The sequence below is a fragment of the Macrobrachium nipponense genome, chromosome 35, assembly GCF_015104395.2.
Source record: "Macrobrachium nipponense isolate FS-2020 chromosome 35, ASM1510439v2, whole genome shotgun sequence".
Lineage (NCBI taxonomy): Eukaryota > Metazoa > Arthropoda > Malacostraca > Decapoda > Palaemonidae > Macrobrachium > Macrobrachium nipponense.
The window spans coordinates 62,032,665-62,049,876 of NC_061096.1; the positions used below are offsets into that span (position 1 = coordinate 62,032,665).

Below are 17,212 nucleotides of genomic sequence, written 5' to 3' on the forward strand. Positions count from 1 at the left end.
ATGGCGTCGGGTTTAAGGACTGGTTAGGCCTACGGGTCGCGTTGGATTGCTTGTGATCTATGGAGCTTTAGGACTACGACCACTACAGAGACCCCCAATGGTGGCCATGCCCCAAAGCGTCGGTTCTGCTTGTAGGCGTAGCTCTCCAAGGAGGGGTATATCGTATTGCCCCAAAATCCACGAAGGGGCTTGGTTTGTTTTGCTGTTATAATATAGCAGGAGGTGAAGCTTATAGCTTTATACCAGCCCTGTCCTTGCTTTTTAAAGGTCTACAGTCTATCATAAGATAACTCTTACGTATTTTGCAAATTATGTTCATTTATGCATGGCCGCTGTCCCCATGTTATTTCGTACAGATACCCATTGACCACATCTGTTTACTCCTCTGGCACATCCGTAGTGTTTACGCAGCCTTACTGTTGTTGTTGTTTGGTGGTCAGTCAACTGTAGCTGGTGTTTTTCCTCTGGAGTCAGAGTCGGTATTAAACGTTATTGGATTTCTTACTAAACTTTGTTGTGTTTTTAGATTAAGGTGACTTTGTTCTACCGTGGGTTCTTGTGTTCTTCTAGCAACTGCATCAGTCATTTGGGACTCGAACCCTTTTACTAAGGTAAAACTTTACTTTAGTTGCGCGGCCTGATTCCCGCCAGTTGCCAATCAGGACAGGTGACTCCCTTATTTGGAGATCCAGGTCCCCCCCCCCCCCCCACATCCCCAGCCAGGTCAGGTTATGTCGCCCTAAGTTAGGTTAGGTAGGTAAGAACTGCTTAGGTCAGGACCTAGCATTATATGAAAAAGTTATGTCCATTTATATATAAGGAACCTTTCCCTGGCGGGAATCAGGCGTAACTAAAAGTGGATGCTTACATTAGATTTAGTTTCAACGCCTCAAAAATAAGTTAACTGAATGTAATTCCTCTAGGAAAAGAAAAAAGAAAAAGAAGTTTCCTGATTAAACCGACCTCCTTCCTAGAGACGAACGCCAAAAACGAAAAGCCGCCAATGCCATGCCATTCGAGAGCAGAGACTATACACCGAAAACTGAAAGCTCTCGACCGCACGGGAATTCACGCAGTCGACTTAAGACCACACGAGCACAGTTCATCTCGCATTCGTATTCAAATGTCGGATGCTCTTCAGGAAAATGAATGCTGGGACGAGAAAATGAGTGAAGCCAATGACGAAGCAGAAAGTCCTTTTCCTTTATAACTGTAAACTCAGTCTGGATCCTGTGTAAACCTATGCTCCGCCACTTAGACGCAGTACCCCGTAGGGGTGGTTTACACCAAGGGGGGAATAGTATATGGATAGGGTCTCTTGGGGGGAGTAGTATATGGGTAGGGTCTCTTGGGGGGACTAGTATATGGGTAGGGTCTCTTCCCCTCCGGGGGGTCCGAAGTCAATGTAGTCTAGAGATATGTTTGTCCATAAATGCGGCATTAGGCTTATGAAGCCACAAAGCCTAACTTTCGGTCAAAGGTGATATTGAAGGTTTGGCCTTTCAATAGCTTTCTGTGATAAGGTTCTCTCGGTGTTTCACTTCCATTCCTTATAGTAGCTCTCGAGTTTGCCCTTATTCTCCATATTCATTTTATTTACTTAATATTTGGCTTTTTGAATTGTTTGCGTAGATGTTTATTGTCCATGTGAATAATTCGGTATTGGCATCATATTTTATGGAAGTTTGCTTGGCAAGTTAGTGGCGATTTTGACTTAGTCTTTTAGATGTAGTAGTAGTAGTAGTAGTAGTAGTAGTAGTAGTAATCAAACAAAAACTTCTTTCAGTTTTCTTCTGAAGATTGAAAAAGAAACCCACAAAATCACTGTGTAACTTATTTATTTCTAAGTATTAACATTTAATTTTACTTCACACTCGAGTACTTTCAGGCCCTCGAGTGTGGAGTAAAATTAGATGTAAATACTTAGAAGTAAACAAGTTACACAGTGATTTTGTGGGTTTCTTTTTCAATAATAATAATACTAATAATACAAATCCACAATTATATATTAAATTGTATTATTGTACAATTGCATGTTTTTATTACACAATTTTTTTTCCACTAAATTGTGAATTTCTTTGCAATAATAATAATAATAATAATAATAATAATAATAATAATAATTTTCCCAGCCTTATCCCATTTATATATGGAGTCGTCTCCATCAATTTCTCTCCTGGGCATCGTTCTCGTTAATACCCTTCCGTAACATATCTTACCCCACATAATCGCCCCATTTCTTTCTTAGTCTTAATTCCCTTCTTCCTTCTACCCGGCACTTCCATTTCCCTCGTATGCCTTCCGTATAACGATAAAATTGTTTATACCCTCCTGACCTCTTTTGCCCTTTTTTATATTCTTAATTGACCTCGTTGGACCTCTGCATCATGAATAACAATTTCGTATGTGTAAGTGTTGGTAGAGCGCGGTGTAGAGAAATACCTCATTGACATAACGACTAGCAAGTTTTTTTTTTTTTTTTTTTTTTTTTTTTTTACTATTATTGTTAAGTAACAAGTGGGGATCTTTATTAATGATGATTTTCTTCAAGGTGGTCCAGCCTGAATGAAAGGGCCCCTTGAGATTGCGTAAACAGTGGCGCTGTGTAAGAGCTTTACCTTTGTCTGCGAATTTGAAAACGAAGTCTATGTAACGTTGAAGGTCTTTCCTTAGAATCGAAAATGAGTCAATACAAATGTCTTCTCTTTAAACCTCCAGTGATTTACATGATTTACAGCCTTGATAAGCATCTACGTATAATGTTTGAAGAGTAAATATAGAGTTTGAAAAGGTAATCAACATTGGTTTGAATAGAGGATCAATTACGGTTTGTAATATTTGAATACACCAAATTCTCATTCCGAGAATGACTTTATTGTTCTGAATATTATATATATATATGTAAATTATATATATATATATATATATATATATATATATATATATATATAATATTCGTCTTTATACGACAGAGCGATAGTGTGTCTTCCATCAACGTCTCATGCGCAGGTTTTTGAATCCGCTCTGACATGTGTTTGTAATGTTGGGATTGATTGATTGATTGGTTCAGTGTTCTCTGGCATCGGGATGGTGTAGCGTTCAGCTTATCCTATAACATGCAAGGATGTCGAAAAGTTAATAGGTCATTTTGGCTAATAAAATACACATTTGGTAAAAGTAATCAGTAGATGCTTTCTCTCTCTCTCTCTCTCTTTCTCTCTCTCTCTCTCTCTCTCTCTCTCTCTCTCTAATAATATAAGGAGCCCATAAAAACGCCAAAATAGAGAGAAAATACTATATTTCAGTGACTGCTGTCTCTACAATATAGGATTTTCTCTCTATATTTTGGCTTTCTTATGGGCTCCTTTTATTAGATGGAATTCTGTTGTAACAGAACATTTTTACCAGTCATATATATATATATATATCTATATATAATATAATATATATATATATATATAGAGCCCATAAAAACACCCATAATGTAGAGAGAAAAGTACTATATTTCAGAGACTGCTGTCTCTCTCTTCCAGGTATATGATTCATATACCGAAGAGAGAGACGGCAGTCTCTGAAATATAGTACTTTTCTCTCTACATTTTGGTGTTTTTTATGGGCTCCTTTTATTAGATGGAATTCTGTTGTTACAGAACACCTTTACCAGTCATATATATATAGTATAAATATATATAAATAAGATATATAATATAATATAAATATATATATATATATATATATATACATATACATACTACATACCAGTTTTACTGTTGTACATTTAGGATTCACTATGTATTAATAGGTCACAATGACGTCACCCCATAGGTCAACGCCCCTTTAACATGTGTAATAACGTCCATATGCGAGGGACGTAGGCAGGGTATTTTTGGCAACACCAAGACTTGAGTCTGTCGCGAATATTACGTTACGTAAGACTAAGCATTCATAGTATATAGAAAATAAGCGACGAGCCATCTAACCGAGTTATGTAACTAATCCAGAAAATTATATTCAGCGAGTGAGTATAATTCTCACCCCAGGGAACTGACAACTGCTGTCCTTCAAGGGGGTGTTTTGGTGCCGTTTTGTTTTTGATGCTCAAGAAAGTCTGTGAAAAGTATAGCTCTTCTACTCCGTAATATTCTACACAATTCCTGAAGCAGTTATCGATAATATTTTCTATTTTGTGCATACACCTGGAACTTTTCTATGTTGTGCTAACACCTGGAAATTTTCCTTGTTGTGCTTACGCCTGAAACTGGGAAACACTAGAAGATGATCTCGGTCTGCCTCGACATTGCTTGTTTACACGAAGCCCCTTCGTTTATCTGCCATATGGATAAATAGCATCCCTTAATCAACGCGACAACACATCTCCTCATTAAGGAACGGTCGTGTTGCAATAACGTAGTCTACTAGTGACGACCGAAAATAGACCTTGTGTGTTCGTATGATTAGGGTTAGTTTGATGTTTCATCCTCTACAAAGCGAGAATCACAAGGGGACGACTATCTGTGTTGTTTTTGTTTATTTTGAATGGAATATGAGATCTTGTTTTCGCAGTTTTGATATTTGTTGTTGATTTGTTGCTCGTAAAAAATACTTTGTTACAGTTCTTGATTGGTTGGAAACCTAGTTTAGGTCTTGTTTTCGCAGTTTTGATATATTTTGTTGATTTGCTGCTCGGAATAGAATCATTTCTGTCTGGTGTAAAATACGGTTACAATTCTTGATAGATTAGAAACCTAGTTCAGATCTTGTTTTCGCAATACTCTCTTTAAATTCTTGATTGGTTAGAGACCCATTTCATACATACACACACACACACACACAGACAAAATGATCTTTGCAAAGGGTGGGAAACTGTCCGTACCGAAAATGTCAGTCAGGAGTATAGAGGGCAGACAAAAAAAAAAAAAAAAAAGGTCATGTTCTATAGTCCAGGTTACGAAAGGTTAGCCAAGAACAAGGTAAACGAGTGATGAAATATCTCTCTCTCTCTCTCTCTCTCTCTCTCTTCTCTCTCTCTCTCTATACCCTTCTGCTTTGCGACCCAACTGGTATTAGCCCTATAATCTACGTTCCTTGGAGGTAATTAATGACGCGGAATATGGATGATGATGGTGACATTCTCCTTTCGCAGGTGCCATATAGCGTCTCGCTGCCTTGCACCACCAGAGGCCTTCAATGTCAAAAGTAAGGACCAGCTGTTGAGCTTATTTATGTTTTGCCTTCACAGCTTAGCCTCTAAGTTTCTTTGTTTCAGCAGATAACTTATGCACGAAGTTGAGAAGCAGAGTATAAGCTCAAAGACATACGAGCGCCTCAGTGGCGTGGTTGGTATGGTGTTTGCGTTCCCACCTCGGTGGTCCGCGGTTTCGATTCTCGGCCATTCCATTGAGGAGTGAGAGACGTGTATTTCTGGTGATAGAAATTCACTCTCGATGTGGTTCGGAAGTCACGTCAAGCCGTTGGTCCCGTTGCTGAATAACCATTGGTTCCATGCAACGTAAAAGCACCATACAAACAAACAAACAAACAATCAAAGACATACGGAATGGCATTCTTTTCAAGTTGCTTCAAAGAGGGTCTCTCCTTCCAAGATATAATAACAAAAATAATTATTATAATAATGATATAATAATAATAGTCATTAAAAATATTAGTGATAATAATCATTCATATTCCGCTTTTCATATGTCTGTCATTAAATACAACATACTCCCTTGCATAACATTTACAAAATAATCACGTCGTGCCACAACCTAGCGCGGATAAAATCCATGAACATCACCCAAGGTAACCTTCGGCGGTCAGGCGTTGTGTCTAACTTATCTAACTAAACAAAACAAATAGCAAGCCTGAATTTATGTAGTTTCTTAACGTGAAGGAATTATTATTATTATAATTAAATAATCATGGTAGGAAGAGTCTTGAAATGGAGAAACAAAGCTACATTTATGTATATGTAGATAATATTTAAAGATAAATCTGTACAGAGAGCTTTCGGAAATCTGCTCGATTCTCCTTGAGATTGAAAAGGGTAATCAAACAGATTCCCGAAAGCTCTCTGTACAGATTTTTCTTCATGTATATGTACATATTCATAGCTGAGGATTTAATATTATTATTATTATTATTATTATTATTATTATTATTATTATTATTATTATTATTATTATTATTATTATTATTATGTACAGGATCAAATGGAGAAACAACCAGAAAACCACAGGAAACTCGCCAGTGTTAAACCTCTCAAGGACAACAATCATTATAAACAGAATGAAAATTCCATTGCCTTCACTAAGTAAAAGTATACATAAACGTGCGATGGAATTCAGGAATTAAGGAAAATTCAGGCAGCAAGGTATATTCACTGGGGCTTCAGCCCTTTTTTTTTTTTTTTTTAATACCTAATACAGCCGTCTGCGTCGACTAGTGTTTACGAATCGACCAAGGACATTGTTAACAAAGCAAGACTCCGGCAGGACCTAAGGTCCAAATGAAAACGCTGGAACTTTCATGCAACAATGTTCATTATTATTATTATTATTATTATTATTATTATTATTATTATTATTATTATTATTATTATTATTATTTGTTTATCACAGTCCTCCAATTCGACTGGGTGGTATTTATAGTGTGGGGTTCTCGGTTGCATCCTGCCTCCTTAGGAATCCATCATTTTTCTTACTATGTGCGCCGTTTCTAGGATCACACTCTTCTGCATGAGTCCTGGAGTTACTTCAGCCTCTAGTTTTTCTAGATTCCTTTTCAGGGATCTTGGGATCGTGCCTAGTGTTCCTATGATTATGGGTACAATTTCCACTGCCATATCCCATATCCTTCTTATTTCTATTTTCTGGTCTGCATACTTATTATTATTATTATTATTATTATTATTATTATTATTATTATTATATTATTATTATTATTATTATTATTATTATTATAGAAATTGAGCGCATTAACTTTACTAGGCAGTCTTCCAACGTATACAAGATTCTTCACATGCTAAATAACCAGAAAAATACGAGAGAGACCATTAGACAAGAATAATGATAAATGAACCAAGATAAAAATCAGCAAGGAACAAGTACGTGAATACACGAACAGCAGCTGAGAAAAGTAGAAATTAAGATAAGGTTGATAACAAGGCGAAGCAGTGACGCTGGGAATCTCGAGGTATAGAGTTTGCTATTAAAAGGTTATATAGTTAAATAATAAACGAAAATGAAGTAAGATTCAAGATAACTCAAAATGGAGATAAGTCAATATAAATAAAAAAAAAATTAATGTATTGAATAAAAAAGAGTAAGTAAAATCATATCAAAAGACAACTAAAAGTACATATAAATAAATTAAAAAATTTTAAAATAAAAATAGATAATAATCTTATAGCAACTGTGGCCAAATCTCGTCGAGAAGGCAGCAAAAAAAAGGGGGGTGATAGTCTTGAAAGATATTCTAATCTTGTTAAATCTGGCAGCCTTACCTGGTTTAATGAATGCCCAAGTATATGAAAAACGTTTTATACAATAAATAAGAACATTTAAAAAATTTTAATACGTTGGATAAAGAAGGAAATCTGCTTTTTTTTTATAGTATTTCAACCGTGCAAGAAATTGGCAACCTTAGCTGGTTTAAGTACGCAATCAAATATGTGGTCACAAAGTCACAATTCCAACCAGGATAAAAAGAAGCGACGAATGTTTAAGTATCTCTGAGAAACTGACGACTTGACCTGGTTAACTTTGATCACAACCCCCCAGCTCCTCCTCCAACGGCTTGAGATTCGGACACAGCATACAAAAGGACCGCAAATGTCTCTCTCCCTATTTTCTTCTGGAAAAGAAACGTTTCATTGACGCAGAAAACACAATATTTCAAACCCTTGAGGAGAGAGAGAGAGAGAGAGAGGAGCTGTAGATTTTGTCTTCTGCCACCTGAAATGGGAAGAGAGAGAGAGAGAGAGAGAGAGAGAGAGAGAGAGAGAGAGAGAGAGAGAGACGTGTGAATGATGCAGAAAGCATATTTCAAATCCTTGACGAGACAGGAACTCTGGAAGAAGTATCTGTGGATTTTATCCTTCGACACCAGAAATGGGAAGATAGGACGGGGAAAAAAAATATACAAATAAAGAATAAAAAGAAAAACGCTCTCACGACACTGTATAACGACTTGTAATGGACCAGAAACAAACTCCCAGACAAAGGCTCCCTTAGACGTAGATGTACAGCAGACAACCCATACGAAATGGGGGCGCGTTTGTCATGCCAGCCCAGGATGTTAGCGATGTTTATATTCATAAGGTCTTTGCCTGCAGAAAGGTCTCTCTTTTCAGGCTGTGCTGCAAGATGATTCTTTATTCTTCAGGATTTACTTTGTTATTGAAGGCACATTTTTTGATTCAGTGTGTTTTTCACTATCTCGTGACCCAAGATTCAAGTAGGTAAAATAAAAAATATATATGATATATAGCAATTTTGAACTTTCTTTTGTGTACCTAACAGATCGAAATAAAAGTTGTCATCAGTTTCAACATTTGTCGTCATAAATTGGTGCGTTTAGCTCACAACTGGTTGAACAGCGTTCAGTCCCAGAACAACAAAAGCTGTTGCTATATACAATGAATTAAGTAACTGGCTCTTAGCTGGCTGCCGTGGATCGCAGCTGATGGAAGAGGGCTGGCAACGAGAGAGAGAGAGAGAGAGAGAGAGAGAGAGAGAGAGAGAGATGGGTGTACTCAAAATTCCATAGAAATGCATACAATCATAAAAACTGATAACAGGAGTCTTCGACAAGCTTAGTACTCAACTCTCGAAGTGAAACGATCCATGAGGCACAATTTTGCAACCAACCTCTCACGATCATTTTCCAGGAACTTATACTTTTTTTGTCAATAATTCATATATTTGTCAAAAAATCCTATTTTTGTAAATCGCTTATTTTTGTCAGAAATTCTTATTTTTTTGTCAAAACTCTTACTTTTGTCAAAAATTATCATTTTTGTCAATAATACTTGTTTTTGTACCTATTGTAAAATTAACTCGCGCTGTAAAATCGAAGTACACAGTATCTTTGAAGGCTGATCATATTATCGAATATTAGCACGTAGACATGACTTTTTTTTATTCAAGTCATGTCCAAGTCATGTCCAAGCGTTAATGTTTATGCAGTCAAACCTTTAAATAGACATGTATTGTCCCAGATATGTCATGTGGTCTTTTAAAATGTATTTAGCACAGTATGCAGCATTAGAAAGGGACTTGGTGATTTTCAAAATGGACTTGGTGATTTTCGAAAGGAATTTGGTGAATTTAAAAAGTGACTTGGTGATTTTCGAAATGAATTTGGTGAATTTAAAAAGGGGCTTGGTGATTTTCGAAAGGAATTTGGTGAATTTAAAAAGGGGCTTGGTGATTTTCAAAAGGAGATGAATTCAAAAAGTTGTTTGGTAATCTTAAAAAGGGACTTGGTGGTTTTCAAAAGGAATTTTGTGATGTTAAGAATGAACCAGGTTATTTTAAAAGGGAATTTGGTGATGTTACGAAGGGATTTGGTGATGTTAAAACCGGATTTGGTGATTTTAGAAAGAGATTTGCTGATTTTAAAAATGGACTTGGTGATTTTAATAAACGATTTGGTGATTTTAAAAATGACTTGGTGATTTTAAAACACACTGGGGGGGCGGTTGACAGATGTCAATTTTGGATTCCTTACGCTGTGTGAATTCGGTCATTAATTTGTACTGGTTATTGAAAGCAATATAGTCAAATCTGACTTTGTAATGAGAGGAGAACAGACTGAGAGAAGGACTACACTACACCAAGATAAGAGTTATGCTCTCACAGGAAGAAATACCCTGGCACTGCATAAAAGTGTGCTTCGTTGCCATGGCAACGGCGAAAGACGAGAATTCTGCCAGGTATTAGATAAACGCGTCCAGGCAACCTTAGCCTGGGCCCAGAACGTAGGCTGCTCTTTATCTGTGGGTCGTATCGCCTTACGGACCACAGCCAGCACCGCTCTTTAGTTTGTTTGTAATTCCCAAGAGTTCCTGCGAATGACATAAGCAATAATAATTGTATATCCGCATTTAGTAAGCTAATTTTAGTTTGCATCTGGGGAGTTGTATTACGTGACGGCTAATACAGTTTGATTACCAGTATCATAACGCCAAACTAGTCATTTCTGGCTGTGTTTATTAGGTCAGTGAGTGGCGGTGTAATTTTGCATAATTCTAGCCAGGGTCAGGTATTACTGATTTACGTGGTATCTGAAGGGCTTACTCATTATCCAGAAACACTCGCTATTTAATATACACACCGCAGAGGTAATTATACCAAAATCTAGGTCAGATTATTTATTTCACGGCTGATTCTAATTTTTTAGACTAGCCGTTAATTGTTTCTCGCATCGTATGTAAGTTTTTTTTTTTTCAATGCGGAAATTGACAAGCTTCATCGGCAGAGGAGGTATTTCCGCAATCGTCGTCGTCATTATAATTCTGAGCAAAGAATCGATATTATAATTACCATCATCATCGTCATCATAATATGTTCTCATCAGAGTCATCAATCTCGCCATTACCACCACGTCACTGCTCCTAATGAATCATGATGCATAGTGATGGCTGTGACCTTTCAGTTGACAAGTCATGGGAAAGGAGGAGGAGGAGGAGGAGGATCGTGGTGGTGTGAGCTCAGGAAGGTGGTGGTGGAGAGAGAGAGAGAGAGAGAGAGAGAGAGAGAGAGAGAGAGAGAGAGAGAGATCAGATCAACAGGCGAGCAGGTTATGCAGCTGTCACATTCCGGCACAAAAACAAGGCTTTTTCCCCCTTTCTTCTTCATCTTCTTCTTCTTCTTCTTCTTCTACGACAGGCTGTAAGAAGTGGGTGGGGATGCCATGCAAAGATGAATAAGCGACTGGTTGTGTTTCTTCTCACGCCTGTCTCTCTCTCTCTTCTCTCTCTCTCTCTATTATTATTATTATTACCCATTTCCCAAGCCTCATGAGTGTAAGCAATAGGATAAGTATTTGTTTCAGTTGATAACCTTCCTCTTCTTCTATTTAGTTTCGAGAGAAATGTGTATCCCATGACCCTTGTATATTGCTCTCATTCGTCATGTGTTCAGTTATTGAATTTATGAAATTTATAAGTTTTGGCAATTTTTAGTATGGTCGTCTATCGCTTTTAGATTATATTATTAGGTCACAACTTACAGAAATGTTAATGTAGTTTTAAATACAAGGAAAGTGGTCCTGAGGTCTAGACACCATGGTCAGTATCAGAGTTGACTCATGGAAACTTTAGACTCATACTCCCTCAAGACTCCGTGCACCACGAGCACGTATGCTGGCGAGCTTCACCGTACTGCCACAAAACTTCGTACAAAGTCGTTAATATTGTTTTCAATAGCGACCTACGCAGTCGTGCTCGTCCGACATCATGGATGTGGACATACACTACTTGAATTTTACTCCAGGCCATGGAAATATCATTGTCCATGAGTGCCAAGTTTGCGGGCAAGATGTTAAAAGTTGCCAGATGCCACCTTTTCGTTCATTCGTAAGACCTGACTCATTCAAGCATTCATGAAACCTCCTTGATGCAGTCTGCATCCTTTACGGCGTACCTTTGTAGGTAGACCCGCTTGATTATTAATGACACTCTATTGTGTACAACGTCGTTTTTGTATAGTATTACATGATGGGCAGTCTTGAGATTTGATTGAGTATCTGTGTATATATCAATCTCATTACAGAACACACGCACTCATAAACACACACACACACACATATAGGCCTATCGATTATATATATATATATATATATATATATATATATATATATAATCGATAGGCCTATATATGTATATATATATATATATATATATATATATATATATATATATATATATATATATATAGTGTGTGTGTGTGTGTGTGTGTGTGTGTGTGTGTGTGGTGTATGTGTGTGGTGTGTTTGTTAGAAGCGTAGAAAAATCACATGTGATTTGTTTCTCAAATATATGTGGAACAAAATGTTTGAAAGGTTTGTATACCTTGGAAGTGTTTGGTAGATGACGTATGTGAGACGAGGTGAGTGCGTCTTGCCTAGATTGGGTGTAGGGGATGAAATTGAGGTGAGGGGCGCAGTGTGTGTGTGTGTGTTTGTGGTCGATATGCTTCTGATAAGTCACTGTGTACATTGAACTTTGATTCTGCAGTGGAGAAATGAATGTGACGGGGGTCCCTCGCTAAACTAGAGGCACCTACTAAAATTAGAATAGCAAATAGTCCCCCGCTCTCCAAACTTAGGTTCAGAATCACAACAATATTCAAGGAATTACTAAAGCGAAGGGAGCTGAATTTTTATATGGCTTGAGATGACTGCCAATTCGTTCTTTTGAATTTGGCTGCATCTCTGTTGAGATTTCATCAGATGGTGCACTTATCGCTAGTTTTTTTTTTTTTTTTTTTTTTGCTGGTTGTGGAAGGGGGAAGGATTATCTTAGCCACAGCGCTTACAGATTTCCTTTTCTTTTGCTCCCATTTAGCTGAGTAAAGTCCACTTTACATTAACATGGGTTGAAGAGCTAATTGGAATAAGGTAGACAACTGTACAGGGTGTCCACAAAGTCCCAGTACTATAAGAAGTTTTTATTGCTTGTGATGGTACTAGGACTTTATGGGCACCCTATATATTATACAGTTGTCTCCCTTGTGAAATTTCATTGTAAATTTACGTAACACCGAGACCTTTGGGACTCAAAAAAGAAGAAAAAAAAAACAGAAAAAAACTGAAGCAAGATGAGAATTGACCAAAAAAAAAAAAAACTGTCACCCAAACGAGTAGCCCAGGATAACAAAAGAGGAAGCGGTGTTATTTAGCTGTGACACTTGGCGAATGAAAGACTCGCTGTTTTGATCTTACAAAGGAAATGCGTTGGTATTAATCATCTCGGGAAGTTTCAATCATTGTGTTGTGGTTTTACACCTCTAGTGAATCACTGTGATTGTGGTGGGCACTTTGTTTATGTAGTTTGGCGCCAGCGAGGATATTCATATGCTCTCTCTCTCTCTCTCTCTCTCTCTCTCTCTCTCTCTCTCTGAAGTTAGATCGCAGTAACTTAGAACATGCGCGACCCCTTGGGCAGAATTCCCATAGATTTCAGGAAAAAAAAGGTCCTAGGGTGTTAAATCCCCCTTTTATGTTTCCTCACTTCCCTCCTCTCCTGCAAAACTTAAATTTCCATTCAAAGATTTTTTTTTGTGTGTGTGTCTTCTGAAAGAAAGAAAAATTGCATCAGATGTGGAAAAGAGTAAAATGAAACTGCTAATGGAGGACACGCCATGCTCAAATGAAAAATTTCCATTCAAAGATATATTTTTTTGTGTCTTATGAAAGAAAGAAAAATTGCATCAGATGTGGAAAAGAGTAAAATGAAACGCGCCATGCTCAAATGAAGTCGCCTTCGCAGACTCGATGAGGCCTTGACCTCGCTACTGGGCCGAACGGCGAGGTCCAAAGAAAGGGCTTGAACACCACAAAGCTCTTTGACGCGAAGAGAGAATGAGCGAAGGCCAGAAATGAATACTGAGAATGAAATGGGCTAAACAGAGTAGAGGATCAGTATGGACAAGAAGAGCAGAGGTCCTGTTGGAGTTAGTGCTTATTAAGGTTCTTTGCAGCGTCCCTTCGGCCCCTAGCTGCAACCTCCTTCATTTCTTTGACTGTACCCCCGTTCATATTCTCTTTCTTCCATCTGACTTTCTACCCTTTCTTTACTGTTTCACAGTGCAGCTGCGAGGTTTTCCTCCTGTTACACCCTTCAAAACCTTCTTAACTGTCAATAACCCTTTCAGTGTTGAATGACCTCATATGTCCCAGCTCTCGGTGTTTGGCCTAATTTCTATACTCTAACGTATTCTTACAATTCGGGATCTGTATATGATGGTTTTAAACATTTTTGCTCTGTATAGGTTTTGTTTCTCTGCTGAAAATATTTTCTTTTCAATATTGCATTATATTCCTGTGGATCGATCTTCCTGCCATACCAGAGAGGCTGCTTTGAAACACCATATTTCCTGTTTTTAATACATTTTAAATACATTCTTTACATTTTTAAAATGTAACATATTTACATGATTGATTTCACCTCAACATTCGTTAAAACGAAATTTGCCAACCGTACAAACGGTGGTCACTATGACACACTGTAAACAATAACACCATGCTCACTCAAGTCATCATTATTTCACTGATTCACTCCTTACCTTTCTCCTGCTTATCTATGGCCCTTTTAGAGGTTTAGTTGCTGCAAAGGAAGACCCTCTTTCAAATCATCACTGTGTAGGTGAAGGTGATGATGAGGTTGGTGAAGAAGTTGCAGAAGGGCTCTCAATCACTTCATTTGCACATGATGGCTTTTGATGGAGCTGCGCCTTTCTCTTTCTCTCTGAATACAGAGTTGAGTATCCTGATGAATTCTAAAAAGGATTTTTGCGTTTTACTCTAACGCAGGATGGAAGATCCCGCAGAGGGATCTGGGGCAGGATTTGCTGGTCTTCATTCTCTTGAGAGACGCAGTAGAAATTGTTAGTATGGTACACACAACAAAAGCTACATGCGGAATGTTAATCAGAGTTTCATTTATGCAATAAACCACAAAATCCATGAATTCTTTCTTGTATATAGGTGTCTTGTATCCAGTGTTTGGTTTTGTTAGTGTGTGAATTTTACAGGTTTGAGCTGTAAAAACAAACTATACACTGACCTCTTCACATTCATGTATTTTCTTGATATAGTCCATGTTCACTGGGACGGAGGGGAATTTTGCAAGGGGCTATACCTGTCGTGCAGTTAAGAGAAAATTCTATTTTTCCCCTCTTAAGGTGCGTTCTAAAGCTTTCATTTCACGTCTCCTGTCACGAATCTTCAGTTTCGTTTTACGTAACCGACGCCAGTGCGGTTTTCTGTAGTTTAGAACGTCCCAGCAGATACACCAAGCTCTGTTTCATTCTCCGATGAGAATGATTTCCCCCACACGGAATGAATCGCGTCAGGCGTCCTGTATACTCTTTTCTGAAAGTTCTATTTGCACAAGGAGTGACATTGACGGACAGTAGGACGGACGCCGGTTCCACGGCGGCACTCTCAGCGCGTGACCCAACGCCAGACTGGTCCGGAGGAACCTCTCACGGATTCTTCAGCAGCAGAGAGGGAGAGAGAGAGAGAAAAAAAAAAAGTCTTTAAAGGATTATAGATCCGAGCGAGTAATACAAAAGCAATAAGTGTGTAGTCATGTGGTTGCAATGAAGCCTAAAGACGAGCCTTTAGGAAAAGTCACGTCAGTGGAATAAGTCAGTGACTTAGTAAGATCTCGATGGTGAGTGAGAAGCGACCGCAGATGCCATACGAAGCGTCTGGGGACAGGTCTCATATCAGGACCGTTAGAGTGACAAGCAGAATATATTTTAGCATTATGAAATGTATACCATCTTTAGCGTCTTTTATTCCTTCTTTAGATTTTCCACAAGTCTCTTATTAGCGCCTCTAATGAATACAATTTTGCAGGTAAACGGGATAACAAATTTATCTTGCAGATCAGATCATAATTCTGCTTCCAATAAGTTGGTTCCCTTAGGGGATTAGTGTCGTCAGTACACCTCATTGGGTGCACTGTAGGCATTACTTAAGGGTCTTTGCAGCATCTCTTCGGCCCTTGGCTGCGACCTCTTTCATTCCTTTTACTGTACCTCTGTTCATATTTTCTTTCTTGCATCTGACTTTCCAACCTCTTTAACAACTGTTTTCTTAGTGCAACTGGTAGGTTTTCCTCCTGTTACACATTTCAACCCTTCTTGTTGTCATCTCTGTGAAGGTTTTCCAATTGCATTTTCAGTAAATAAAGTTGAATATTACTCTTCGAATCATGGTATAGCCATGAAAGAAAGCTAGTTTTGAAAAAGTTATGTATGACGCTTGGAAGTAAAGGCAGAAAGATGTATGTTGCATACAGGTAGACGCTTGAAATTAAATGGAAAAGTGTGTATGTTGCTTTCAGGAACTAGAAAAACGGTTAAGAGTGGACTGAGAGGCAAAGTGATTGGTGATGTTGAAGATGTATGGTTAAGTATAGCTTAGTTTTTACCAGACCACTGAGCTGATTAACAGCTCTCCTGGGGCTGGCCCGAAGGATTAGATATATTTTTACGTGACTAGGAACCAATTCAGTTACCTAGTAACGGGACTTACAGCTTATTGTGGAATCCGAACCACATTATATCGAGAAATGAATTTCTCTCACCAGAAATAAATTCCTCTGGTTCCGCAATGGCCGAGCCGAGAATCGAACTTCGGACCACCGGAGTGGTAGCCGAGCGCGAAATGCACTCGGCCAACGTGGAACTTGAAGATGTATGGTGCAGAGGATAAGTTGTCGAGAGCAATGTGATGGTTTTTATGATGAAAATGAAGCATGAAGTGGAATTCGTAGGTGGGAGAGGACTTGTTTGGTGCAAAAATAGGGAAAGCACCATTTTATGCTGTTTATTGAAAATGATTTAGTTCTCAAAATCGAAACGTCTGGCTCTTTTTATCTTTTTATTATTATTTTTTTGACACATTGAAACGTCATTCTATCATATTAATTATCCTTCGAAATATTACCCAACGTCATTCTATCATATTAATTATCCTTCGAAATATTACCCTCTCCACCATCCATAGATAGCATAACATCGCCTCTCTACGCAGAGTGAACAGACAGCTCTTTAAAAATATTACGTGTAAGGCGATTCATTACCGACTAATATTAATTTTTTTTTTTTTTGGTTCGTTACCCATATATATGAAGTTTTCTCATTTTTCTTTGGTTCAGGACTCATGAGTACATTGGTAATCTGCTTTTCTTGAGCCATGAGATCTTCAGTAGTTCCAGACGCAGCTCAGTTGTCACACGAAGAGGTAAGTGTTCTCTGATGTAACTTTTCTGTTTGACCTATTTTTGTGGCTGACTTGAGATTCTGGGAAAGCTTTTGCAACTAGTGTCGTTCCTAAGGTTTTAGTAACAAGTAACAAAGAGTCCGTTTTGGTTCAGTACGAAACCTGATTAACCAAAGACAGGGACAACTTACTGATTGATTTGATTTGATTTATGAAATTTAGGCTGTGAAGCCAAGTAATTGGATACTTTCGA

At 38.0% G+C, this 17,212-nt stretch overlaps 1 protein-coding gene across 8 annotated transcripts in view; it reads right to left on the minus strand.

The window, feature by feature from the left end:
- The window catches only part of LOC135208860 (innexin inx2-like), a 232,042-nt gene that overhangs the window by 78,250 nt on the left and 136,580 nt on the right, over positions 1-17,212 (minus strand). The window contains exon 1 of one of the 8 annotated variants that reach the window (XM_064241446.1): positions 14,289-15,183. The exons of the other annotated variants lie outside the window; for them this stretch is intronic. The gene's annotated coding sequence lies outside the window, so the exon portion shown is untranslated. Of the gene's footprint in view, positions 1-14,288; positions 15,184-17,212 lie in introns of those variants that run through there. 8 annotated transcript variants of the gene reach the window in all.